The sequence below is a fragment of the Mustela nivalis genome, assembly GCF_964662115.1.
Source record: "Mustela nivalis genome assembly, chromosome: 11".
NCBI classification, from domain to species: Eukaryota; Metazoa; Chordata; class Mammalia; order Carnivora; family Mustelidae; genus Mustela; species Mustela nivalis.
The window spans coordinates 107,676,480-107,699,177 of NC_139030.1; the positions used below are offsets into that span (position 1 = coordinate 107,676,480).

The 22,698-nt window shown below is 35.7% G+C and overlaps 1 protein-coding gene across 5 annotated transcripts in view; it reads left to right on the top strand.

The window, feature by feature from the left end:
* Positions 1 to 8,740: 8,740 nt before the first annotated feature.
* LOC309844088 (uncharacterized protein) overlaps positions 8,741 to 22,698 on the top strand; it is a 126,934-nt gene continuing 112,976 nt past the window's right edge. For 3 of the 5 annotated variants that reach the window (XR_014300492.1, XR_014300493.1, XM_082690263.1), the window contains exon 1: positions 8,753 to 8,951. The gene's annotated coding sequence lies outside the window, so the exon portion shown is untranslated. Of the gene's footprint in view, positions 8,952 to 22,698 lie in introns of all 5 variants that reach the window. The other 2 variants (XM_082690261.1, XM_082690262.1) reach the window with 2 other exon arrangements.

A 22,698-nucleotide genomic window follows, 5' to 3' on the forward strand; every position in this document is an offset into this window, starting at 1 on the left:
GGAAAAAAAAAAAACAAACCTTGATAAATATTTCAGTCTGTTAAATAAAAAGGCTTTTTAATATCTAATACATGCATCATTTTAAAAAAGATTTATTTATTTAAATGAGAGAGAGAGTGAGAGAAGGAGAGAGTGAGCATGTGGGGGAAGGAGCATAGGAAGAGAATCTCCAAGCAGACTCCCCACTGAGCATGATTCCTACAGGGGGCTTCATCTCAAGACCCTGAGATCATGAGCTGAGCCAAACCAAAAGTCAGATGCTTAACTGACTAAGCCACCCAGGTGCCCCTACATGTATCATTTTTAAAAAAATTAATTTATTTTATTGTTTTTTCAGTGTTCCAAAATTCATTGTTTATGCACCACACCCAGTGCTCCATGCAATACGTGTCCTCCTTAATACCCACCACCAGGCCCACCCAACCCCTAAACCCCCCAGCTCCCTCCCCTTTAAAACCCTCAGTTTATTTCTCAGAGGCCACAGTCTCTCATGGTTTGTTTCCCCCTCCGAATTTCCCCCATCTCACTTCTCCTCTCCATCTCCCCATGTCCTCCATGTTATTCCTATGCTCCACAAATAAGTGAAACCATATGATAATTGACTTTCTCTACTTGACTTATTTCACTCAGCGTAATCTCTTCCAGTCCCGTCCATGTTGCTACAAAAGTTGGGTATTCATCCTTTCTGATGGAGGCATAATACTCCATAGTGTATATGGACCACATCTCCTTATCCATTCGTCCGTTGAAGGGCATCTTGGTTCTGGCGACCGTGGCCATTGCTGCTATAAACATCGGGGAAGAGATGGCCCTTCTTTTCACGACATCTGTATCTTTGGGGTAAATACCCAGGAGTGCAGTTGCAGGGTCATAGAGTAGCTCTATTTCTAATTTCTTAAGGAATCTCCACACTGTTTTCCAAAGTGGCTGCACCAACTTGCACTCCCACCGACAGTGTACGAGGGGTCCCCTTTCTCCACATTCTCTCCAACACTTGTTATTTACTGCCTTGTGAATTTGGGCCATTCTAACTGGTGTAAAGTGATATCTCAATGTGGTTTTGATTTGAATCTCCCTGATGGTTAATGATGATGAACATTTTTTCATGTGTCTATTAGCCATTTGTATGTCTTCTTTGGAGAAGTGTCTCAGGTATCATGTATCATTTTAAAATTCACTAGTTTTTTTATGTTGATTATGTTGATTCAATATTACTTAAAAGTAACCAGTTAATCCCATGCTGTTTTTATTATTAGAAAAACTGAGCAGATAGTTCAGTAATTCCCATTATGCCTGCAATCATTGTGCCCTATTATTAACATTATGTATTTTAGTGTGGTATACTTACTACAACTAATGAAGCCAACTAATATATTATTACAGAAAGTCCATAGCTTATTCATATTGCCTTAGTTTTGTTCTATTCCAGCATCTCACTCAGGATGCCATGTTATATTTAGTTATCATGTCTTTTTTAGGCTCCATATGGCTGCAATAGTTTCTCGGACTTTTCTGATTTATGATGACTTTGACAGTTTGGAGGAGTGGTAGTCTGGTATATCGTAGGACTACTTTTTATTGGAATTATCTGGTGTTTTTCTCACAGATAGACTCAGGTATGGATTTTAAGGAGGAAATCACACATTTTAAAGTTCTGTTTCCTTACATTGTACCAGGGGTGCATATTATGAAGATGACTTTTGATTGTTAATTTTGGTTCTGAATATTGGCTGAAATAGTGTTTGTCAGATTTCTCTACCTGAAGGTACTCTTGTTTGTTCCCCTTTTCATACTGTACTCTTTAAGAGGAAGTCACTACATTTCTACACTTGAAACACAGGGAGTTATACCCTCACTCTTCAGCATGGAGTATCTGCATGATTTATTTGGAATTCTTTATTTGGAAAATTTGTCTCTTACCCCGTTTATTAATTTATTCAATTATTTAATTATATAAATAATCATTCACAAGTATTTATTTTATAATTTGGGTTATAATCTAATACTGTTTATTTTGTTTGCTCTAATCTTTCTACCTCTGGGTCTTGGAAACTCTTTTAATTGGCTCTAGTGTCCCACCACATAGCCAACAATATTTGTTTGTTTGATTTTTAGTATTTCCTTTTTTTCTGTCAGTAAAAGATGCTCTATGCTCTATATATTTCTTGCCACATACCTACAATCATCAATTTCTCCAAGGATCCCTAATTCCTTTTAGTGGATAATGGAATTAGGAACAAAGATCTGGGAACCAGTTGTACTTTTTTGGTAATGGAGTATCATTTTTTAACCCTCTAGAGGAAAGAAATACATGTGAATACACTAATCTTGGTGTATTTTATACACACACACACACACACACACACATAACTATTTGTGTATGTAGTCATCAATAAAGATGTTAAGATAAACATGAGTTCTTACTAATGTTTCCAGTTCAGGTCTGTTACCACGTGGATTGTTCTAGACTTCTCCCCTTGCTGAACTGTAAATTTCCACTCCAACAGTGAGAAACAGTAAAAAAGCTGATCTACTTTCCATTTGGTCCATGATTCAATTCCAGTATACATGTATAGCAGCATCAGAATGGCTGGCACAAAACCCTGTACACTATTTATACAGAGTTCCTTTTAACTTCAGTTTTAAAACTCCAGACTCCACTCATTTCCTAAGTTATTTAGGTCAGTACATTTTCTCCTAGCACCTTGAGTGAGATTATTCTTCCACCCCTTTTAGTGAGATTATTTCATACAGTTTTGGTACAGTTAGATTGTCTTGATACACTCTGCATTCTTTCCTGGACACCAGGGATCTGAAGTGACTTCTTTGTTAATGATTTTATTTATTTATTTGACGCAGAGAGAGAGAGAGAGAGATCACAAGTAGGCAGAGAGGCAGGCAGAGAGAGAGAGGGAAGCAGGCTCCCCACGGATCAGAGAGCCCGATGCGGGGCTCCATCCCAGGACCCTGAGATCATGACCTAAGCCGAAGGCAGAGGCTTAACCCTCTGAGCCACCCAGATGCCCCCAATTTTTTTTTTTTAAGTTGCAAACTTAGTTGTAATTTCTGTCAGTTTTGACAAAGATATGATGTCGGAAAGAGAAAACACCAGGTCCACATGTTTTCCCTGGTGAAATCTACCAGATTGTATTGTTAAAGGGGGAACAATACAAATTTTGCACAGTCTTTTCCACAAAAGAGAAACACCTCCTAACTCATTTTATGACAGTACTACCCTAATACTAAAACCAGTGGCATCTGGGTGGCTTAGTCGGTTAAGCACTGACTTGATTTCGGCTCAGGTTATGATCTCAGGGTTTTGAGATGAAGCCCTGCATAGGGCTCTGCCCTCAGCATGGAGTCGGCTTGGGAGTTTCTCCCCTTCATTCTCTCTCGGCCTTTCTCTCTTTCTAATGCATAAATAAATCTTTAAAAGTTTAAAAAAATAATAAAACCAGATTAAGGTATTATAAGAAAACCAACAAAGTAATATTCTTTATGAACACAGATGGAAACCCTCAACACAATATTAGCAAATAGAGCACCAGCACATATAAACAGAATTATACATGAGACCAAGTAGGATTTATTTGAAACTCACATTAAGAAATGAATCACTGTAATCCAACATCTGAACCAGCCAATCAAATATGATCACATCACTTGATGCAGAAAAACAATTTGACCAAATCCAATGCTCATTCATGATTAAAAACTCTCACAAAACTCCTCAAGTTGGTAAAGAACATCTATAAAATACTTACCACATATGTCATATGATGAAAGACAGAATGCGTTTCTCCTAAGATTATGAGAAGGCAAGCATGTTTTCTTCCTCATGTCTCTTCATCATTGTCCTGGAAGTTTTAGCAAGAAAAGGAAATGTGGAACATCAGAGTGCTTATACTAAACATCAAAAGCACATCTATAACATTAAAATAAATTTAAAAAAGAGAAATTCAAGTTTACTAAATTAAAAATTAAAATCTCTGAAAAATAGACAATTATATGCAGAATATGAAAAGAGATCTTATATCTCAACATTAGGTTGGCAAAATAATTTAAAAGACAATTCACAAAGATGATGTATGAACTTATAACAATTCAATTAAGCTTGACATTATTAGTCATCAGTGATTGCAGGTTAAAGACACTGTAGGATACCACGACCCACTCACTCGAAAGGCGAAATTAAAAAGACTGCTGGTCACAAATATGGAGTGAGATGCGAAACAACTGGGATTCTCACATATTTCTAGTCAGCAGGTTAAATGATAAAATCACTTTGGAAAACAGTGTCAGCTTTTATAATGTTAAATGTATCTCTGAGTGGTATTGATCTACCAGTTCCAGTCCTAGCTATTGACCCAAAATAAATGAAAATATATATATATCTACACTAAGACTTGGAAAGAGATCATAACCGCTTCACTCTAGTTGGCTATTTTGTCATTTAACAGATGAATGGATGAACACGTTAGAGTATACACACGCAACGGAGTACTTCTCCATGTTGAAAGGAAAGGATGCTGATGCACGTATCTACATATATGGCTTTCGAAAACACACTGAACAAAACACAAAGGTACCCAACAGTGCATATTATATGAGTCCATTTAAATGAAATTTTAAATAAGGAAAACAATATATAGTAACAAATAATTTCAGTGTTTTTCTGGTGTCAGAGGATTGGGAGTATATGCATACGTGACTCTTGGTGTGATAGAAATACATTAAATCTTATGTATGGTGATGGTCACACACTCATTTATATATATTTGTCAAAACGCATAGAACTCTACTCTTAAAATTGGTCTTCATATTCCATGAAAATTATGACTCAATAAAGGTAAGTTAAAAAAAAAAAAACAAAACTGTATTACATGGCTGTTCTAAAGAAAAGACTCACAACTGCTGTGTTTTTGGTTTTGAAGGGGGAAAAGCACTTTATTGGTATGATAGAGTAAAAACCTAGTGGAAACAGAAAGAATAGAAGGGAAATCTGCACACAGCTGAGGGCAATGGTAAGCACTAAAAAGGAGAAAAAGACAGAGTTATGTCAAATCGGGCACTTTCAACATCAGCCTCATTAGCCGGGAAAGCCCCGTGGACAGAGCCAGGCTGGGGTCCTGACTGAGGGGCCTGGGCAGAGCACCCTCTCCTCTCCTCTGGTGAGACTTCCAGCTGACCATTTCCCATAAGGGCCATATTTTTTTTTTTAAGGTTTTATTTATTTATTTGACAGACACAGCTTAGAGAAGGAACACAAACAAGGGTGGGGGAGGGAGAAGCAGCTTCTTACAGAGCAGGAAGCCCAGTGCTGGGCTCCATCCCAGAACCCTGGGATCATGACCTGAGCTACAGGTAAACACTAAACGGCTGAGCCACCTAGTCAACACCCCCCCCCCCCCCCGAAGGGCTATATTTATTGGGCAAATGATGGGGTCTGAAATTAAACATTGATTTTCCTGGATGTGAGCTGTGTTCCTATGTTACCTTGACTTTACATCTTCAAGGAGCCTGGGATAGGTGTGCTCGTCTCCCCTCCCAGATTCCACCCTGGGGGGCCGGCTCAGCCTCGAACCAGAGGGGATGTGAGGCAAAATTTAGAGCTCTTAGCATAGAAGGGCAGTTCGGACCTGGAGGCCAGCCAATGTCGACGAAGCAGGCTCCTGAGGTCACTCATACGGCACAACATTCTTTAGGTCAGGGATGGTCAGTTACGTAGGACGAATCACTGAGACCTCCATCCTTATAGCACAATGGTTTAAGATACCACGGCTTTAAAAACAATGGAGTTAAAAAGATAAAAGCTTAGCTCAATTCTGGACACTATCATCTATGAATTTCTGATAGATGTGTCCTGCAGAGAGTTAGGACTTCTTATCTCTACCACATAGGAAATGATTAGGGTATGAATATAGATTTGGTAGAGTTCAAAATGGTATGTTATTTGAGCCCAAGGGAAAATATAATACTGTTTATAGAGAATGATTTTAATGTGATGCCTGGCCCTCCTACGGTCCTCTGACAACAGTGTGTTCACGATTGAGCAGCCTAATTCCCAGAGCTACCCCCTACTCAGGAGAGGCACCTGAGTGCCATAATTTCAAAATAGTCACAACATGTGCACAGCTGACCACCTCCAACAAGCACAGCGCCTATTTAACTGTCAAACTTGGGTTTCACCAGCTAATAAACCACGTTCAGGGTAATTCCAGGTCTTTAGGTTTAAAGGGACTATCCCATTTTTTCTCCTTTGAAATTTATACCGGAGCCTCCTTGGACTTTTTTCACTCTGTATTGGAGCTCTAGCCTCTAGGAGTGTGTTTGTAGGTATATGTGTATATATGTATATACATGTATTTAGACAACGAAACGAGGGTGGGACTCGAGCACATTTAAGGGGTAAAGCACAGAGTATAAAGGAACAAGGAAATCAGACATATGGATAAGAAAATGAGAACCATGGCAAAAATCGTTTTCAGGGATGGAGTAGTTCCATATTAAATATGAAAATCCTGAAAATCTTTCAGTGTATTTGGTACTTAGATGCTAATTACTGAAGCTGTTTAATATTGAATTGGATTAAATAATGAGCATGAAGCCATGAAATAATGACAATTGGTGTCAGTAATTATTTGAGAATATTAGAAAACGTAGATAACTAGAAGAGCTTGAGAAAGAAAGATTGCTTGAAAACAAGTGAAGGACAGCCCGAGAAGGACTGTAAGGGCATGTGTCAGAAGCATGTCATGGTGACAATAGGAAGTGAAATCCCAGCACTAAGGGCTGAGCGACTCAGTGCTGGCTGACTGGGTGACCAGCGTCTGACTATGATAGGTATCTCTGATATCCTTGAAAAATAGGAATTTCTCATAGGATCTTCAGTTTTCAGTTGGAAAATGTTACTTTACATGAGGTATTTAATTAAAGGGAAGATACTAGTTTAACATCATTGATTCTAATCCCTACGTTGTTCTAAAAGTGACTTTACTCATCTTTTTTTTTTAATAAATTCAAATTCAGTTAATTAACAGATAGTGAATTATTAGTTTCAGAGGTAAAGGTCAGTGATTCATCAGCTCATATAATGCCCAGTGCTAATGTGACATCATGTGCCCACCTTAATGTCCGTCCCTCAGTTACCCCATCCACCTACCCTTCCAGCAACCCTCATTTTGTTTCCTATGCTTAAGAGCCTCTTATGGTTTGCCTCTTTCTCTGACTTCATATTGTTTTATTTTTTCCTCTCCTCTTTATATCTGGTTTTTTCCTAAACGTGGACAAAAACAAAAACGAGCAAGCAGGCAAAAAGATACACATGAACCTTACTTTTCTTCGGAGAGTAGTCCCATCTGATTTTATTGTTTTTCAGAAGGAAAATATTTTTTCTCTCTCAATCTTAGCTCTGCATTTTTAGAATTCATGTGTTTGTTTTTATTCAAAGTTTGCTACGAATGTCCTCCAAATATCTATAATGCCCAAGGCCTTCAAAAACAGTTTTGCTTCTGACCAAGTCTGAAGTTTTGCAAAATCTTAGCTCCAGAAATGAAACTTTAAAGAGCAATCAATAAATATAAAAAATAAATACAAATCATTTATATGGTGCAGAGTAAAAAAATTTTTTTTTGGTATGTAAAGTGATTTTGTCCTAAAGTTAATGGCATAAACAAGAGGGGAATTATTCAGATAAATGTGTAAGAAAGCCCCCCTCTGACCAAAAATAATTCCAAGCAAGACCAGTCAGATTCATCAAAGAGGAGTTTCTTATAGGTTGCAATTCCTACCAGATAGAACCTGCACTTGGGGAAAATGATGAATGTTATTTTTCTTTTCTCTGCTGAGCTACAGGGAACTACATGTTTGCTGTTGAACGGATGAGGAAGGATTTACGGTTGAACACTGTGACTGTCCTAAGATAAAGTGCTCTGTTAGACGACGTGTACACCATCTTGCCATTTTCCCTCTTAGTAAAGACAAGTCTGACAGTCCAGTCAGGACTTTCTGAGGTTTGGAGCACTGAAAAATGCCCCTCACCTTGTCTTCCCTTGCAGAGGGCATAGACATTCAGGCAGCACGTTAACATCAGTCCAAATACAGCCTCAGGAGTGCCAACTTTCTATAGCAAAAACTGGCAGCTACTTTCTTAATATGCAATTGAGGTTTTTCAGAGAGTTAAAGTGTGTGGGCTTTTCATGTGCACATATATTAAAATTTAAATCAATGTGTGTTCAGAGAGATTCCTTAAATGGTCTCTTTTAGTTATCATTTAGGATCAAAACAAGCATGCAATGAGCATTTATATCAGTCACCGTGCTAAGCATTTGACATACATTATCTCACCTAATGCAGCAACCATATAAGGAATTAATTCAGAATTACAGATGAAAACATGCCAAATTATGTAGTTTATCTGTTGGAATCATTATTTAGAATTGAGACCAAACATACTTCAAAACACCAAAGCAATACACATTTCAGGCGAGTGTAATCATGAGAAGTTTAAAAATCTTTAGTTTTGAATATCCTATTGAGTTCAGAAAACAGATTTTTAAAATGGTCATTATAGGTTTTCAGTCTTTGGTTTGTTACTAGTAAGGTAATATAAAGCAGTCGTGATCCAAAATCTTCCCTTGCTTAAAGTGAGTCAGGCTTCTGTCTAAAAACACTGGTCAAGAGTGAGTCAGTGTTTCCTCCCTTTCCTGCCCGAGATAATCTGAAAGAAGGCCATTTCTGAGGGTAGAAGGTTAGACAGTCTAGGCAGAAAAGCAGGGACCACAATTACATTCTTCTTATCCAATAATGTCGTGAGACCTCATTCAGCTTGCTTTCCTCTTGAAATGAGCTGTAGAGACGGAGTCCAAGAAAAGCCCGAGCTTGAACTGAGACCTGCCACTCACATCGCTACTCCAGCCAGCCACCAACCCCCTCCTGAGGATCTCCAGAATGTGAGTGCCTCTCTAAGACCAACATGGTCTTTGTTCCTAGAAGGATGTAGATAATTAGCGCCACTACCTCCTGTCACATCCCTACTAATAGCTTCCTGCTTTCAAGGCTGACTGGGTGGTTGTTTAATTTGTGTATTCTCCTTTGTTTTATTTTTGTTTGTTTTAATTAATTTGTATTTTCTGGGCTGCATGACTGAAGGTACCCATGCCAGTTAGGGGAGAACATGCTGCTAACAATTGGGCACAACACTTCCCACAAGCTTACTGGGTCAGGCAGGAAAGGTGTGGGCCAGTGCCCTACCTGTAGAAACCAAGGTCAGAGTCTTGAAACCACTGTGAGAACTCTTGAGATCCTAGGCTTCACGTCGGTGCTTAAGACTGAGAACAGAGCAGGCTATGTCTCGGAGAAGAGGAGAAGACAGCCCTGGTTGCTTAGGGTCCCATGTGACTAGTCTCCAGATTTGGGATGTGTCATAGGTCAAAAACAATCTTTTTTTTTTTTTTTTTAAAGATTTTATTCATTTATTTGACAGAGGTCACAAGTAGGCAGAGAGGCAGGAAGAGAGAGAGGGGAGGAAGCAGGCTCCCTGCTGAGCAGAGAGCCCGATGCGGGCCTCGATCCCAGAACCCTGAGATCATGACCTGAGCTGAAGGCAGAGGCCTCAACCCACTGAGCCACCCAGGTGCCCCAGTCAAAAATAATCTTGATTGGCTCCTTATGTCAAACACTAAGCCTGCAAACACTTTTATTCTTCCAGTCAGTTTCAGACAACACAGAATGAAAGGAAGCACTTGCTAAATGCTGCTGGGTAACTGCAAATTGCTGAATGAATAAGTCAACCAGGGTATTTTTATCACGTCTCTTCTGATCCAATTTTTAAAGTATTCAAATAACAGGAAGCATGTCGTACTCATGAAACAACTGAAAATATGCAATATTTTATAAATTCTGCTTTATAAGTTTCTCTTTTCATCTTACATTGCTATTTCTTGTCTTCCTAAATTATTGCATTATGTCTGATAAAGTTTCAGAAAGAGAAAGAAAATGTTTCTGTGTATGGTTACGTTATATATAAAAATTTTATCTTCTAAAATGTCATCTACTTACTTGCTTTCTTATATTAGTAACTGAAATATGCAACTTAAACCTCAAACTAGGGAAAAAAGACTATTCTCAAGTTGAGTACTTTATCAAAAACTATATAAAGGACACACTCCCAAGAAATAGACCCAATACTAATAATTTTCAGATACACAGATAATTTATACAGTGCTGAGGTCTGGGCAAAATTTGCTGAATAAGGGCCTTATCTCTGAATATACTGTCAGCCTGTGTGATATATGAGTCGTAATAGTAGCACATGATGGTTTCTTCATGGAAGACACATATTTGAAAGCTTTTGCCAAAAAGAGAAGTAATTTTGTTATGTAGGAAGTGCATAGCCCTGGTAGAAGTAACGTGATTTTTAAGCCAGCCACATCGATACCTGAGAGCCATTAATAAATTGTCTCCGGCCTCATTTTTCTTCTCTATTTCAAGTTTACCTCTTGACCTTATAGTCCTTCTATTCCCTGATTACTGCAACATGTAGAATATCGTCGGCATGCTAACCTTATATAAGACTACATCTATTAGAATTCTAAATGCAGTTAGAATTCTCTTTCAGGGCCATGAATGTGTGCAAACCTTGTAAACTTCAAAGTCTGTATTGAATATTATGTTTCCCTACGGATATTTAAAACATGTTAATTCTAATGATGTGCTATGGGTAATTAGATAGGAAGAGAATAAATTGTGAAATAGTTTCCATGAGAAATGACTAAAGATTTGGGAGTTTTGAGTTTTATAAGAAAATACATACTTGTGAGAATTTTGCTTTTTGTATAAAATAAAATGTTTTTGTATAAAAACATTAAGTTAAAAAATGGAAAAATCAACATGTGAAATTCAGAAAATAAAATTTCTCTCACAGAAATAGAGTTAGATGCTTTCTGAAAGGGGCATTTAAAAATCAATGTTAGAATCAACCATTATTTCAGGGTATATTTTTGGATAAAACACAACTTTAAAATGGGATGGAGGTTGTTTCATAAATAACATTTTTGCAATCTTGCTCTCAAGAACTTCACATTCTTCTTCATTTGAAGGTAACTGTGCCTAAAACTAAGCATAAAATCCTTTCTAATTCCAATGATTACTTTTGTGCAATCATAGACAAAATAATATTTTCCCTATCCATGACTTTAGTCAGTATATTTTCACCATCTCAAAAGTAATTTTTAACTAATATTTAGATTTCTGGTTTAGAGCATATTTTCTCCTTTAAAAAACGTTTCTGTTTTTAATATAAAAATTCCCCAGAAAGTTACATCAATTTCTTTGTCAATTAAACTGAAAAACTATAAAAATTATCAAACTGCTTCTTCACATAATCAGTCAACAAACAGTATTACACCCACTTATTTTTTCATGACTTTATATACTTTGTTGTCAAATTGACTGACAGTAACAATAATAAAACAACAAAGCATAGATAAATATGAGAGTAGAGAAATTGAAACAGGAAACCCGTATTTTCCTGGGGCTCTCACAGGCCGTTGACTAACAATAAGAATGATGAATATGATAACATGCATATCAATGAATTTTCAACAACACTTTACGTTTTGTTCACACTCATATTTATCCAGTTGATTAAGGCAATTTGCATAATTTAGAGGTAATTTCTTTCTGAAAGCCATGATAAAACGCTCTGATTGCACTATGTCGCACTCTTCACACGTGCAGATTTTTTCAAGGAAGCCTAGAAATGAGCAGGAAAAAAAAAGGTAAAAATATTTCTAGACCCCCAAAGCAGTTTTTTTCTTCAAAAATCCATATTTGTTGTTCACTTCCTTTAGTCTTTAAGACATAAAAGCCCATGGAACAAAGGTATGATTATGATTTTAATGATAAAGCGCCTGGATGGCTTAGCCTGTTAAGTCTCTAACTCTTGATTCCAGCTCAGGTCATGATTTCAGGGTCCTGAAATCAAGCCCTGTGTTGGCCGCAATGCTCAGTAGAGAGTCCGCTTGGGATTCTCTCTCTCCCTCTCCTTCTGCACCGCCCCCCCTGCAAAATAAATAAATGAATCTTTTAAAAAAAATGAATTTGCATATGTGTGTGTGTGTGTTCTAAAATACATTGCTTATGCACCACACCCTGTGCTCCGTGCAATACGTGCCCTCCTTAATACCCACCACCAGGCTCACCCAACCCCCCACACTCTTCCCCTCCAAAACCCACAATTTGTTTCTCAGAGGCCACAGTCTCTCATGGTTCATCTTCCCCTCTGATTTCCCCCAATTCACTTCTCCTCTCCATCTCCCCATGTCCTCCATGCTATTTGTTATGCTCCACAAGGAAGTGAAACCATATGATAATTTACTCTCTCTGCTTGACTTATTTCACTCAACATAATGTCTTCCAGTCCCATCCATGTTGATACAAAAGTTGGGTATTCATCCTTTCTGATGGAGGCATCATACTCCATTGTATATATGGACTGTATCTTCCTCATCCATTTGTCCATTGAAGGGCATCTTGGTTCTTTCCACAGTTGGTGACCATGACCATTGCTGCTATGAACATTGGGGTACAGGTGGCCCTTCTTTTCACTACGTGTGTATCTTTGGGGTAAATACCCAGTGCAATTGCAGGGTCATAGGGTATCTCTTTTTCTAATTTCTTAAGGAATCTCCACACTGTTTTCCAAAGTGGCTGTACCAACTTGCATTCCCACCGACAGTGTAAGAGGGTTCCCCTTTCTCCACATCCCCTCCAACACTTGTTGTTTCCTGTCTTATTGATTTTGGCCATTCTAACTGATATAAGTTGGTATCTCAGCGTGGTTTTGATTTGAATTTCCCTGATGGCTAATGATGATGAACCTTTTTTCAAGTTTCTGTTAGCCAATTAAATGACCCTTTTAAAAAATAAAATAAATAATAGTCCAATAGTTCATTTTATGCTATTATGTGTGAATATGGCAAGGAGTATCTCCATTTCCTGATATTTATGCCCTTGTATTAGCCCTTTCTTTTGACCATGGGCTGCATGTGGTTTTATTAACTCATTTCTAAAGAACAGAATATTGTAGATGCTATGGAATGTTAATTCTCAGATTAGGTAATACAAAAGACTCTTGTTTCTGCCTTGAGAGACTCATTTCTCAATCTTTCCTGAATTCCAAATTCTTGGGGAAGTAAACTGCCAGGTTACATGCAACCCTACAGAGAGACCAGTATGGCAAAGAATTGATGTCTACAGCCAGTAGCCAGAGAGGACCTAAGAACCACCAGTTGTCATGTGTGTGAGTTTATTGCTGGGTGGTAAGGAGACCTCAAACCCTGAGGCCTTCACCCAGCCCATGTAAAAGATGTTTCTTTTTATGAGAAATAATTCAAAGACAGATACAACACAGCAGATAGGCAGTATAAGCAAGAAAGTTTATGAAAGTGAAAGTACACTCTTGAGATGTGAGAGAGGATCACTCAAGAGAGAGCTCCATGTTTGGGTCTGGGTTTTTATCTTTTATTGAGAGTTTTTCACTAAGAGGTAGTATCACTTGAGACAGGGATCTCTTGGAAGCAGTGTTTCATGCCTTTTCTTTCTTTTATTTGGTCAGGGGTTTCCTGTCATCGTATTCACCATTTTAGGCTTGTCCGGTTTGATTTGGCTTCTTGCGGTTTTGAAAGTCAGGACAGGCCTCTGACTTTCCCAGGAGCTGGCTATGACTTCCCCTTTGCTGTCCTCCAGGCATTCGAACTAACTGCCTCTAACAAATTTAGAAGTGGACCCTCCCGGATTGAGCTTTCACATAAGACTGCAGCTTGTCTGTCAGTTTTATGGGTTCTTGAACTAGAAGTACTTGTTTAATTTGTGCCTTGTGAGAATTCTTGACTCATAGAAATTGTGATATAATAAATGCTTATTGTTTTCAACTGCTAAGTTTGGGGGTAGTTTGTTGCTCAGCAATAGGTAGTTAGATTATGTGTTATCTATACAGATATAGATAAATGGATGATAGATACAGTGATTTTATTGTTTTTTTTAAAAAAAATCCTTTATTCTTTTATTTTTTGCCTTATTTTTATTGCCATTTGCGAGGCTGTAAAGTGATAAGGCCAATAGATTACCTCAAAATCTTTTATGGCTAACTTTGGAGAAGGCACTTCAAATAGTTGTGCCTATAAGGTATACAGAATACCCTTGAACTTCCACTCTGGGCCTACATATATTCCTTACCTTAGAAATTACCAGAAATGATTATTCCAGACATATTTCGTTAGATAGAATATATGCAGAGGCCTGCCTTGCAGTGGTACTCCTCAAATCCTCCATTTTCACAATCTGTCAAATTACTTTTCTATGAATTTGCCTGAAATTTAGGTACTGAGCTGGAATTGGGGGATTTTTTTTTTAATAGAATGCAGTCTACAAACACTTATGGATGGCAAATATTAATTTAAGTTAAAATTTTGAATTTATCTTCGTACTAATCTATTGGTTTTTAAACCCCTTTCTTGACTTTTGAAAATATGAACCTTTTCATTGATGCTGCAGGTTTGACAACTCCCTGGTCCCTTCAAGATTTTGGTGTTTCAGTCTCTTTAATCTACTTGCCTCCACCCAGACATTCGTGATCGTCTGATATACACTTTCTTCTCATAGGTACCTGATGAAAACTCTTGAATTGAGCTAATAATCGAGAGTATAGAAATGTTTTACCTTGTGTAATATTTGCTTAATTCATTCACCTAATACTTGATGACAAGCCACTAGACATCTGTGCTAGTTATGAATCTAAATAAATCCTTATGAATTTCAGGGATAGAAAAACCTTCAGGAGAAATCTTTTGTGGGATATGGAAATATTCCTTAAATTACTCAAATTGTATGTCCTGGCCTCAGTAACTGCTGGGACTAAGGCAAGAACACCATCATGGGCATTGTAAAAAGCTTCAGTAGATAGACTCAACTGACATACTTTCACATATTGAAATTTTTCCTTAAATAGCCTGCCCTATGAAAAGTTACATTTCTGTAATTCTTGTTACTATAATAAATGAAACAGCATAGAGAAAGTTATCTAAATTGAGATAAAAGATCATAACATATTTTAGAGTACATTATTATTCTAAGTCAAAACTGTAGTTTCGTAGGTGAACTTCCTTAATCTGGTTTTTAGAGAGGTATTTGTTTATGCATTTTTTATGTAGCTGCTTTTATCCAAGAGAATCTTGTTTAGAGAAAAAATTGATAAATGCAGCCCATGAATCTGAATGAATGTTGTTCCAGAGTCTTTAATTTAATGGCCTAAAATCCTCACTTCTAGTTCATAGTGGATTAAGGAGAACTTGAGCTTCTTGGAGTTTAACTAGTACTCTCGATTGAGCCATTTGTATCTATAATCACTGTAGCTGCAAATACCAAACGGGCACAAGGAAATAACTTGCATGTCAAAGAAAATTAAAGAAAACAACCCAGTCTGATGGACTGCAATTTTGTCTGAGTTCTCTTGATATGGCTCCTTATTTTTTTTCAAAACCTCACATTTCCTTAAAAGATTCAGTGGTCTAATAACACACCCTTTTCTATCACACGTCTTCACCCTGTGCCTGGTCTTGAATAACTCTGGTAGAAGTGAAACTGAATTTGAAATTCTTTTGTATGTCTTCTTTTTTATTCCTGGTATAAGTTTGGAGTTTAAACTTAACAAAGAAAAAACTTCAGCTGCATTATATAAGAAATTAAATTTCAGGAACATATTTTGATAAAAAGGACAAGTGTAATGTGAAAACTGATATTAATAAGAATAAAATAGCTGATAGTTTTTCTCATCTGAACTACACTTTGCATCATTTTAAAGAGTGATATAATAGTCAAACAGATATTACATTAGACACTCATAGACAATAGACACTAGAATATCTATAACTCCTGACCTAACTAGAGGCAGTGTGCACTGTTATCAAGAATTAAAACATACACCAAATTCATTGGCCCTTTGTAAGTAAAAGTTAAAAACCCTAAAGCCCTATTATAGATTTATAGTCTGGTAGCAGTTAAACCATTAATTAAGAAGGTAGTGTGTCACTGAAGGAGATACTTAAGTCACTGTGGAAATACAAAATAATGACACCTAGTTAAATCTACTGTAAACTCTTTCAAGAACAGTAAAAATTTATTCTGGCCCTTGAATGTTAATTTTTTCCTCCTCATAATGTAGTTATACAATTCTTAAAGACAGTGTAGAATCTCATCTAATAATGTTATATATTAACTCTTTAGTATATATCATATATTAGTTCTCTAATGTTTCTATAGGCAGAAAAGGGAACTGCTTCATAATAAAAAGAATACTTCTTGCTAAATAAATCAAAATTGAATTTCTTTTAGATTCTGTTCTTTTAAAAAAGGAGTTCAGATTTTACCTTGTGTCTTAATAGTTTTTCATCACTGCAGCACTTCTTCAAATTATCAATGATATTGTCTTAATATTCAGAAAAAGTTTATTTTGAGTTTCATGTTTTTTGTATCTAAAGGTTAATTGGAAATTTCTTTGACCCCTGCTCCTTAAGAAATCTCTCCCATGAAGAAGAGTAGTGTGTGCATACAAATCAGTTTTTTGCATACAAATGGGTACTTGAGATTGTATTATTTCATTTATAGTGTCCATTTAATACAAACAGAAAGAGAACATTGACTGATCTCCTTTATTTCAAAAGACCTTTTATTATTTCCTTTTAAATTTTATATTTTAAGTACTAACAAGTAATTATTGTGTGTGACATTATATGTAATTTGAATTTGTTATTTAGAAGTAGAAATAACTTAAGTGTGCTCATAATTCAACTCTGTTACCAAGAAATAACAACCATATCTGAGACATTTGACTGAGAAAGATTCAATAATATGTTTTACTCAGAATGGATAGATATAATTAGACTTTCTGCATATAGACATTAAAACAGAATTCACAGGGCATGTTTTCCTACTTCAAAATATTTCTAAGACTTATATGGAAAAATATCTTAGCTGGAAAAGAATCATTATAGAAATATGAAGGAAAATAAAAAAAAAGAACCAAATCAGGAAAGAAAAAATAATCAGGTACAGAAAAAAAAAATCATGAGTTCCAATATAAAGACATTTGCTTTCTAAAGCATGGTGGTGTTTAAATTTTTTAATATATTATTATATAGATATGCAAGTAAATATCTGAGTTACCTATACTTCTATATTTACTCCTAACTTCCATAAAATATAGCCTTTAAAAAAAAATGATCTACTTATTTATTTGAGAGAGAGAGTGCACATGCATGCAAGGTGGGGAGAAGGGGAGGGTGAGGAAGAGGGAGAGAATCTCAAGCAGACTTTCTGCTGAACATGGGGGACCATGTGGGGCTCCATCCCATGACCAGATCATGACCTGAGTGGAAATCAAGAGTCGGCCATTTAACCAACTGAACCACCTAGACATCCCACATGCTTGTGTTTTGAGTGACTTTAACCTCATCTTTTCCCCTGGACTCCAAATACTGTATTATCTAACTGAAGTTTATGTTTCCTAAATTTAGAAACTTTATCAGAGGAGAACTAGGAAGAAAGGAGTGTGGGAAGACATAAGTAATAGTTTTGTGGGAGGCATAGCTTTTGAAATTTAATTGCCAGGTATTGAAACAAAGATAAGAGGTAGAGATACCAGCAATTTCCTCTGTGATTTGGCCAAGTTGCTCTACAGGAAGGCATGGTAATAATAGAAATTAGGTTGGAAAATATAAATAACCTCTAATCATTCAGATATGGGAGATTTTACCAGCACAAATTAGACTTAATGTGGGGACAGGTTAAATGCAGAAATTAAGTCTTAACAATGATGAAAAATGACTATGTCTTAGTTTGAATTAACATTCAAAATGTTAATGTTAGGTGAACTAATTTTATTAGATCTAGATGAAAAAAAATAGGCAGCACAAAATAAACATGAATATGATTCTTAAAGATAAATAGCATTTCTAAAATACATATTTGCTACAGAACCTAAAGACATGGACAAAATTAAATTTTACATTGAGACTCTGAGAAAGAATTAAAAGGATAAAAGAGAGGAGGCACAGATGAGATAGAATAACATGAAGAATATGCAAGGCAATAGCATGATGCAAAGAGAATAGGCTGAGAAAGGAAACAGTTAAGAAAAATGTTTAGGAATTGGGTGAGTCTGGTGGTGGGTATTATAGAGGGCACATATTACATGGAGGACTGAGTGTGGTGCATAAAGAATGAATTCTGGAACACTGAAAAGAAATAAAATAAAATAAAGAAAAATGTTTATGAAAATTCAAATGGCAGCAGTATGTTGGTCAAGAAAAGCCAGATACAATACAGAACTAACTGCATGAATTGTTGTGTGAGGTTCCAGAGTAGGCAGAACTAATTCATAGTGACAGAAACATAGAAATGACCACTATGGCCTCGGTTAGCAGGCATCTATTGCAAATAAGTATGAGGGAACTTTTGGGTGGAGAAAAATATCCTGTGTTTTGACTGTGTAATGTTTACACAGGTATACCCATTTGGCATAACTCTTTGAACTCTTTGAAGAAATATTTTAAATTGTATATAAATTATTTATTAATAAATTTGTTGAAAAGTGACAAGATAAAACATATGTACAGATAAATGTAAAATGTGTAGGGAAATAAAACAGAAATAAAGACATGGTTAAAGTGGAGGGAAATATTTAGGTGCTAAAATAATGTGGATATATGTCAGTTAGATTTTACCACATTTTAAAATGAGATCAATCTTATGCAAAATTTCATCCTAGTTAAATGGTAAAAATAAAAACATAAAATATTAAAATTTAAGCATCAGGGAGGAGTGTTTAATATCTTATTACTTCAAAAGAAACCACTCTGACTTCCTGTAGTCAATGCATAATGACAATAGAATAATATTTTTGTTTTGAATAGAAGCAACTAAGGTCTCATCTGATTACCACAAAAACAGATTTTTTTTTGTCTAGTAAGGAATCAGAAAATAACCAGTTTTAATGTCTTCTGAAAACATTTTTTGAGTATATAAAAATGGATTGTAATTTATGAATCATGAAATTGCAGAAGAGAAAATCTGATGGTGAATATTAAAATCAGTTAAGTTTATATGTAATTACAAAAATCAATGCAAATATTGAAATTAATTCTTAAAATTAAAAGTTTGAAATACTATATAAATTACTATAATCTGGTTTAAATTCCAGATTGAAATAAACTATAATTTTTATCAGATGATCATATTCATGATTTAATACTTAAAACCACAGCTACAAGCCAAATATATGTTATTGTTAAGATACAACTAAGAAAAAGTTCTAATTACAAATATGGCAGATATAGCTGAAAAATCAGGAAAGTTGGTAGGTGAAAGGAACCTGTTTGACTGCTTTCTATCAACCATAAAAAGGAGCAATCAGAAGTAATCAGTAACTAGTTGTTAAACAATGGCAAAATCTCAGTCTGTTTTGATGCATGGCCAGAAGTAACAATAGAGTCAATAGCCGGGGTGGGCAACTTTTCTTTGTGGAACAGTATGTGAGGAATGATCAAATTCATAGCTGCTTTAGGGGGGGGTGATGGAATGAGATGGATTGAATCCCACAAAGCATGAGGAAGATTCTCCCATAACCTTGCAACACACTAATCCTGATGACATTGGAAAATAATTGTATTCCCCTTTGGGGAAGCTGACAGAGCATGGCCTTTCTCAATTATACATAGAGTCCATAGACAAGGAACTCATTATTCTGTAATTTCCAGCACATATACATGTTAAATTCTAGTCAGAGGGGAAAGAAAGATCACCTTTCTCACTTCCTGCTGAACTACAACTACCTAGAAAAATCCAGTAGCTTGAATCGATCACCATTTTATGTGATGATAGTTTTCAGTATGATTGAATACATAGACATGTAGTCAAAGAAAGGTTATTTATTATTTAGAACAGGAGCTCTCTATTGAGCAATGGATCATCTGGTGGAATTAAAGAAATATCAGTGCCAGGACCCACACCCAGAGATTCTAATTTAATTGCTTATAGCATAGCAAGTCTGTGAATTGTTAAAAATCCTTCGCTTGATTCCAATAAACAATTAATGCTGCAAACTGCACTGGTTTAAAGTGACAGAAAGATACTAAAGCAAATTATGAAACTGTATCATATGAAGGTAAATTTCATGGAAAAATAAACAGCACCCATATATAATGATTTTCAATGCTTTTTGAGATGTTACTCATATGAAATGTATGGAATACAGGATCAAGTTCTTCGAAAAAAAAGATATTTTGAAATTAAAAATACAATTAAGAAAATAAGGAATAGAATGGACACTATTTAAAATGGGGATTGTGGTCTTGAAAAATCCCATAACGCCACAAAGCCAAAGTGGAAACTACGGAATACTAGACACTGATGTTAGATTAGCAGATCAAATTCTTAGATGGCACTGATCCCATTTGAGTAAAAAAGAGAAAAAAATATCAAAGAAATATCAAAGAGATATTAACATACTAAATTCTAAATTTTCTGTTGATTTCAAGATAACTATAGCAGCAATACCCTTTATACCTCCAGATTTATGTCATGTGATTAGAATATACATTTCCAAATAGCTTTTTTAAAAGTATAAAATTGGGATTACTTTGCTTTTCATGACTAATCAGATATTCTCTGACAAATCATTGTGTCTAGAAAAATAATACAAGCTGAGTATCTTCCACTGGATTACATGATCATGCGTTGTGCTGTTTTACCAAAGTAGATAGTATCGGTATGAGAAATCGGTGGTTCCTAAAAGCAAAACCATGGTACAATAAATTTTCATCATTGAGAACCCAAAGTTGTTAATGGAGATGTTATGTAACAGACAGCATGGTATTAAACTATACAGAGAAAAAGAACATAAGCAATTTTTGTAGATATGGATAGAAACGGCCTATGGAAAACATACTTGTCTCCTGAAATTGTGGTGGGTTGTGGAAAAGAGTCATATTAGTCTGTACCCCAAAGGAGGGTATTTAAATTAGTTAAGGGAAGGTTGGAAAATGCAGAGGGAACTGGTTGTTAGGATGACTGTGAAGAGGACAAGGATGAACTGTGCATCCTTGTGAACATGAAAGATATTTAGAGAGACATAGTATCACCTTGTTGCTGGAAATAAGTATCTTAGGATGGACATTGAAAGTTGGCTCATCTAACAAAACTGGATGGACCCGATATCCAGGCTCATTTCATCTACCAAATTTCAGCTAATTACACCTGCAGAGAACCTATTTCCAAAGAAGAATCACATTTTCAGTTTCTGGGTGGATGTGGATTTTGGGAGGGTCAATATTATTTAACCCACAACAGTAATAGGTTGTTAAAAACTTTAAAACTGGTATCTTCTCTGACAACAACAACAAAAACCCATTTTTTTTAATTTTTAAAATTTTAATATTTTAAAGTTTTAATACTTACATTCAGAACATGTCATAAGTAAAAATCTTTTTATGTTTTGGGTATTTTAGTAAACATTTATTTAGGTGATATTGCAAAAATAAGTAGATATTGCAAAAATGAGTAGAAGGATCTAAATGTTTTGCAGAAATGAGTAGAAGAATCTAATTTTTTTTTTTTACTATAAAGACAGGAGTCCATGAATATTTGAGTTATATTTTTGAAATATAACTTACTTCTAAAATATTGAATGATTTTCTTTTTCTTGTCAATGCTTGTAAATTCTAAGTTTAGCAACACTTGAAATAAAAATGATATAAAAGGTTATTTTTTTCTCAATATGTATCTCCTGAAGATTAAAATTACTGATTAAATCATATATATTTATAATAAATTAATCAAAGTCAGTATAACCAGTTGAGTTCACATATTTTCAAAACACAGCATTACTAATTAGCAAATTAATGTGAAATGCATTGTCGCTTAAACTTTAAATTATCCCATTGCATTGATTCTCAAATTTAGATGACTGTTTGTATAATTTACATTTTGTCCTTAAAATATAGGAGCACACTATATATGATTAGACTGAATGGACTGTAAATCTCCAAATGTATAAAGTTTTGGGGAGTGCCTGGATGGCTCAGTTGATTAAGCAATCTGCCTTTAGCTCAGGTCATGATTCCAGGTTCCTGAGACTGAGCCCCATGTCCGGCTCCCTAGTCAATGATGAGCTTGTTTATCCCTCTCTTCCCCACTGGTGTGCTCTGTTACTATCCTTGTCTCTCTCTCAAATAAATAAATAAAAATTGTTAAAAAATAAAAGCAAAAATTAACTTTTGGGATGCCATCAATATAAAAAGCTTTTGTGCAATGAAGGAAACAGTCAACAAAACTAAGAGGCAACCCATGGAATGGGAGAAGATATTTGCAAATGACAAGCCTGGTATCCAAGATCTATAAAGAATGTCTCAAACTCAACACCCAAAAAACAAGTAATCCAGTCAATAAATGGGCAGAAGATATGAGCACACACTTCTCCAAAGAAGACATATAAGTGGCTAACAGATACATGAAAAAATGTTCAACATCACTGGCCATCAGGGAAATACAAATCAAAACTGTAATGAGGTGTCACCTTATACCAGTGAGAATGGCAAAAACTAACAAGACAGGAAACAACAATTGTTGGTGAGGATGTGGAGA